The sequence below is a fragment of the Solea solea genome, chromosome 21 (assembly GCF_958295425.1).
Source record: "Solea solea chromosome 21, fSolSol10.1, whole genome shotgun sequence".
Classification (NCBI taxonomy): Eukaryota; Metazoa; Chordata; class Actinopteri; order Pleuronectiformes; family Soleidae; genus Solea; species Solea solea.
In genome coordinates, this window is record NC_081154.1 from 17,963,354 (window position 1) to 17,970,290 (window position 6,937).

Genomic DNA, 6,937 nt, shown 5'->3' on the forward strand with positions numbered 1-6,937 from the left:
TTTAGAAACTGGCTGCTGATTTGCTCCACTGCCAGTTGAGAATGCTCATATTGGGCAAATCTGCAAACCCAGTGATTGATTATTATCTCTTTCACTCTCTTAAAATGTGCTCATGTCATTCGTGGCTCTGTCACAGAGACGCAGCAGTAATGAGAAAAGCATAGTTACAGCAGGACCGAGTTTAGAGTGGACCAATATGAATATGAAGGTTGGTGTCATGTTTCTATCACTGCCATCAGTTTTTTATCACAATGACAAATTTACATTTCTGATCCTAATATTTCTGTAGGTTATTGTATTGTTAATCTATCATTGAACATGGTGTTACTTGTCAATGCTGCATCCAGGAAACAGAGCTGTGAGGAACATAGTCAGGCAGCTGCAGAGCATGCATTAAGATATCAGACAAGTTACCCCAATGTTAAAATGCACTTTGTAAGTCACTTTAGATAAAAGCGTCTGCTAAATGACATGTAATGTAATGTAACGTAATGTAACTTAGCGTAACGTAACGTATTGTAACGTAATGTAACTTAGCGTAACGTAACGTATTGTAACGTAGCGTAACGTAGCGTAGCGTGGCGTAGCGTGGCGTAACGTATTGTAACGTAACGTAACGTAAACGTATTGTAACATTAATGTAACGTAGAAAAGTACAGCTTTAAAGTAACAGCATGATCACCAACGTTAAAACACAGTGGTGTAAGTAGGTCGAGCCAAGTCAGCTACAGACTATTCACAGGAGGCAGATTTATTCTCTCGTCATCCTCCTCTTCCTCACATATACTTCACTTACTGGTGTAGTGAAATTCAATTTTGGAGCAATGGAGATGACTCTAATCATTATTATTTAGTATTTCAATCATCATACCCTGGTATATTCAGTACAGTATATGTATATATATATATATATATATATATATATATATCTGTACATGCTACCCACGTACTACTTGGTGGTACATGTACCACAGTTTGAGAACCATGGATCTGGCACATACTGAGCTAGCCCGGGTGAAGGACGCCGTTTTAGCTTTAACTTCAGAATCTCTAAAAAAAAAAGAAAAGAAGAGGGAACCAATCACAAACCCCTGGTGCACTAGAGAGGCGGGCTTAAAGGGATGACGACTGACAAGTGACATCGAGCAGCTTTGTACGCATCTAACATGGCAGCCGTCTGTCGATTTGACTGTTGCTGATATAATGTTAAGGCTTATACTATTCAAGGTTTTTGCAGTATTTGTCCATTCCCACTGCTCGTGCGTTACACCAGAGACACCAGATCTGCATGAACTTATGCTCGTGCATAGACGACAGCACGGAGTCCTAACACGTCCCTGAACGACCCACCACCGACGCCACCGCCATCACATCTCCTCCAAACTTGGTTTTTCCAGCCACAAAATGAAATGGAAACTTTTTGAGTGAGGCAAACAGATATAAGCCATGAAAAACATGACCTTCTTGGCAGCAGTAATAAGGTCAGCAAGGTTATTGGCTCAAACCACAGTTGGGATTCTGTTTGGCTCCGACACCAGCTCAGATCCGTGGTATCACTAGCTCCTTTTTGATCTGTCTGGCCGTGCAGTTCCCTGTCCCTCTCTGTCCCTCTCTGTCCCTCTCTGTCTCTCACTCTCTCTCTAGCATAGGTTTCAAATTCAGCCGGGAAATAGTGTGTCAACCTTAGATAGATAAATTACAAATATTTGAATCCCTCTTAACTAATTGATATAACACTTTTCTTGTCTGGATGAGCACTCGAAGCTGCTTTACGCAGCACATTTTCTATCACCCATCACCATATACCCATTCACACAGCCGTCAGGAGCATCGTGGGGTTAAGTGTCTTGCAGGGAATCTAACCCACAACCTTTGAGTTGAACTGACTCTTGGTCAGTCTGTTAGCAGGGTAATACAGAATTGTCTTGAAACTCAAAGATCAGATCGAGGAGTGGACATAAGCTTTGTCTTTAAGACAAATGTCTCAAGCAGAGATCGTCATTTAAAAAAAGAGTGCTCTTATCTATGAACGGGGACAATTTTGAATGACAAGCAGTTTGTTAGAAGGTGTTTCCTGTTTCAAATCCTTGATTGAGTCAAGAGACAGTTTAATTGTTGTGTTGGTGTTGAACCACAACACCACTGCGATTTCTCATGGCTTTTTTTTTTTTTCCACTACATGACTCACTTTTCATGTATTACCCAGAGACACCCCCAAAGCCCACTTCCATTCTGTTGTGGTGATAGAGAAAGGCAGACGTTCTTGTTTATTCGTGGCTCCAGAGACTTGTGGCTCCCGATTAGTAAACCAGTGTGAGTCAACATCTGGTACATCCCTTGGACAAACTATGTCTCTCAGTGCACACTCAGACTGTTGTCAGACCCCGTCCCTCCTCGTCAACTTTCTCTCGAGCAGGCAGGAACCCCCCTGGGTGGCAGAGTGCACTTGCACATTAGCGAGACATTTGCCAAAACCTTCCCAGTCCTCCTGGCATCTCAACAGGCTGTCACCTTCTTACCCTCCTGCATGTTCCACAAACATAGGCCAAAGGGAAGCGGGGGCCAGCACTGCCAATTTGTCGACATGCTTGATTGGGGTTGGGGGTGGCAGAACTTGTCCAGGTCATGACACTGGTGTGGCACATAGTGTCTGTCAGCGGTGGATAGAGTAGCCAAGGAAATGACTCAAGTAAAAGTACTGTTGCTTTACCATGATAATTACTCAAGTAGAAGTAAAAGTACTCATAAAAATAATAAGTAAAAGAGTATTTAGTGAAAAGTACTGCGTTTTTTTTAAATATTCACACAAATGATACAAAGTAGACACAACATAATATAAAACAGCTATGTTCAAATTAAGATAATATTTTAAATAAAACAATAATTACACATATACATTATAATAAAATACATAACCCTTGAACTAAAACAATAATACATTCATTCTTTGGGAAATTAAATACATCACCCTTTTAAATAAAAGTACAATAAATTAAGATTATCCAATTCAGATACATCTACAAATCGCTGAGAGGCTAACAGCTGGTGCCAAGTGTTGTCATGTGACTGTTGTGCATGTAATTACAAAAAAAGATATTAAAAAATAAAGTAACAACCGTCTCTTAGCCAAATTTAAAGTATGTTGGAATGAAACTACTACTAAAATTACAATTTATCCAAAAAGTTACTCAAGTATTTGTGACGGAGTAAATGTAGCGCGTTACGACCCACCTCTGGTGTCTGCGCCACCTGCAGGGCTATATGACAACATTCCATCCAGGACACGGGAGATTTGAATGCGTTTTAACAGGCTGCCATGTTTAAACTGTTTAAACACGGCAAACCTCAATCTGAATCCTGTCACACACCCATGAAGATGCCATCGTAGAATTTCCCTCTCTTTGTTTTTGTTATGCAGTGCCAGTATATGAAAGTATCTTGGCTCTAGACTCAACAGAACACACATGCTGAGGAGAGAGAACATGTGTTGTGGTCAGTGGCTGTGGGCAAAATGTTTCATTTCAACAAGATGGCCTAAAGCAACACAATGGCTTCATGGCTAGGAGAGCGGCTGAACTGCCAGTACTTGTGGTCAGATGGACCTACGCTGAACACAACGTCTGAAAGACATGTGGACATACACTATTTTTCACCAAATCATATTTAGACAGTGAAATAAAAAGATCTCAAACAGAGCTGCTGGAGTAGACTCTACCTAATGATTAACAATGAATGCTTTTCAAATGTAAATCACAATAATATTTGCAACATTTGAAACATGTTGTAAATAATCAGATAAATGAGGGAATTTAAACTCAGTTATCATATCGTTTCTGTAAACTGCTCACCTGTCCATTTACAAAATTTGAACAAACAGATGGTGGCGGCAGTGGATCAACAACTCCTGTTGTTTCTGAGATAAATTCAATTTTTCTCAGTGGATTCTGGTGTGTGTGTGTGTGTGTGTGTGGGATGGGGGGGGCATGGTCTGCATGGCTGTCTAAAGATGTTTGTTTGCATATGTTTCAAAGTGAAAGAGTCTTTAGGTATTAACCTTTCTGACACCCTTCTTTCTTTCTTTCTTTCTTTCTTTCCTTCCCTCTCTCTCTCTCTCTCTCTCTCTCTCCCTCTCTTTCTCTGCCTCTCTTGGCTGACATGCCACCGTGGAGAAGGCAACAGTGACCCTATTGTGAACAGTGGGAACTGGGCAGCAGGCCAATGATGTCATCCTGCCACAGGGAAGACCGGGGGAACACCCTCCTGGCGTTTGGAATGCACTATTTTTTCCTGTTGTTTTCCGGAAGGCGGTGATCAATTTAATTCCACCCTCATCACTCCCTGCAGGGGAAGGTGGCATAAGGAGGGGGGGAGAATAGAATAAGGATGAGGCTCACTCTCTCTCTCTCTCTCTAGCTAGCTATACAAAAAATAAGACAAAAGAAGCGAAAGGGAAGAAGAGCATGGGATGGTCTGAGCTCTTGTGAGATGTGAAAAGAGAAGCTGGAATACTGTGAGGCCACACAAACCCTTCAATTAAAGACTGCTGGGTATCATTACAGAAGAAGAGGAACAGACGTGTTTCGTGAAGAAAGCTCAGAGATGCTCACAGGGCTCTATCTCACAGACACAGCAAAGCAGGCCACTGTGCACATTTTGTAACATTCATGCCACGGTGTGTAGCCATCACTGCGTCCGTGAGTGTGCTGGTCTTAAAATGAGGTGTGCCCTGTTCACATTCTGCTTGTTAAACAAACGAACGTGCTTCAGCACTCCTCCTCCTCCTCTTCCTATTCAATTCAATGCAGGTTGAATGTTACAATCCCTTATCCTGTGCAGTTAATGGAGTTGTTGATGGGACAGAGTGTGCTCGAGCCAAGGAACACGTATCTGTGCCTCAGTTCAGTGAAGGCTTCTCACTGCGCCCACAGATGATCTGCTCACACATCTTCACCTCACACACGAGCGAATCTGTCTCCTCTGCAGAGAATTGCTTACGTTTTCACTTTCCTGCATTCGCCATTTGGATGGCAATGTCATTTCAATTCAGTTGTATGTCTTCCAAAATGTGACAAAAAAAGTCATCCAAAATGTGACAAAATTCATACTTTAGTATGTCTTTCAAAATGTGACAAAAAAGTCACAGGTGGGGTACATACATATATACATACATTGTTCCAACCAGGAATTGAAGCCATGTCTTCTTGCTTCACAGGCAAGAGTGCTAACCACTACGCCAACCGTGCGGCACCTGCTTTAGTATGTGGTCCAAAATGTGACAAAATTCATACTTAAGTAAGTCTTCCAAATTTTGACAAAAAAGTCTTAGGTAAGTAGGTTGTCCAAAATTTGACAAAAAAGTAATACTTTAGTATGTCGTCCAAAATGTGATGTAAAAGTCATACTTTAGTATTTTGTCCAAAATTTGACAAAAGAGTCATAGTATAGTATGTCGCGCAAAATCAGTCAAAAAGTCATAGTATGTCGTCCAAAATCTGTCAAAAAAGTCATACTATAGTATGTCGTCCAAAATCAGTCTAAAAAGTCATAGTATAGTATGTCGTCCAAAATCAGTCAAAAAGTCATAGTATAGTATGTTGTCCAAAATCAGTCAAAAAGTTATAGTATAGTATGTCGTTCAAAATCAGTCTAAAAAGTCATAGTATAGTATGTCGTCCAAAATCATTCAAAAAGGTCATAGTATAGTATGTCGTCCAAAATCAGTCAAAAAAGTCATAGTATAGTATGTCGTCCAAAAACATTCAAAAAGTCATAGTATAGTATGTTGTCCAAAATCAGTCAAAAAGTCATAGTATAGTATGTCGTCCAAAATCAGTCAAAAAGTCATAGTATAGTATGTCGCGCAAAATCAGTCAAAAAGTCATAGTATGTCGTCCAAAATCAGTCAAAAAAGTCATAGTATAGTATGTCGTCCAAAATCAGTCAAAAAGTCATAGTATAGTATGTCGTCCAAAATCAGTCTAAAAAGTCATAGTATAGTATGTCGTCCAAAATCAGTCAAAAAAAAGTCATAGTATAGTATGTTGTCCAAAATCAGTCAAAAAAAAGTCATAGTATAGTATGTTGTCCAAAATCAGTCAAAAAAAAGTCATAGTATAGTATGTCGTCCAAAATCAGTCTAAAAAGTCATACTATAGTATGTTGTCCAAAATCTGTCAAAAAAGTCATAGTATAGTATGTCGTCCAAAATCTGTCAAAAAAGTCATAGTATAGTATGTCGTCCAAAATCAGTCAAAAAAAAGTCATAGTATAGTATGTTGTCCAAAATCAGTCAAAAAAAAGTCATAGTATAGTATGTCGTCCAAAATCAGTCTAAAAAGTCATACTATAGTATGTTGTCCAAAATCAGTCGAAAAATTCATTGTATAGTATGTCGTCCAAAATCTGTCAAAAAAGTCATAGTATAGTATGTCGTCAGTTGTGTAATAGGAGTATCTGAAAAGGCTAACATTAATAACTCTCATCATAACTATCATCTCCATCATCTCGATCCGGGTGAAAAACACCTCGAGACTCAACAGCATCTAGATGCAGATACAGACTAACCCCGCGTTTAAAGGCAATGACATGCAAAACTCTGATGGCTTAGTTAATGTTGTGCCCAAAACCAGTGTTGTAATGTAACGATATACAAATACTTTAAATACGTTACTGTACTTAGTTATTTATATTTCTGACAACTTTTACTTTTACATTTCCCTTAACCATCTTCGTTACTCGTTACAACAAAATAAAAGTTGAGTTGGTGACGTAATGCCTGTTTGTTGTCACTAGTTGTTTTTAGCGGCACTCGCTGTTAGCCGCAGATTTTGGCTCCAAGTGAACACACCGGCGGCAGACACCGAGGCTCTGGTCTCCGGGTTTCTGGTCTCCTGTCTCCGGGTTTCTGGTCTCCTGTCTCCGGGTTTCTGGTCTCCTG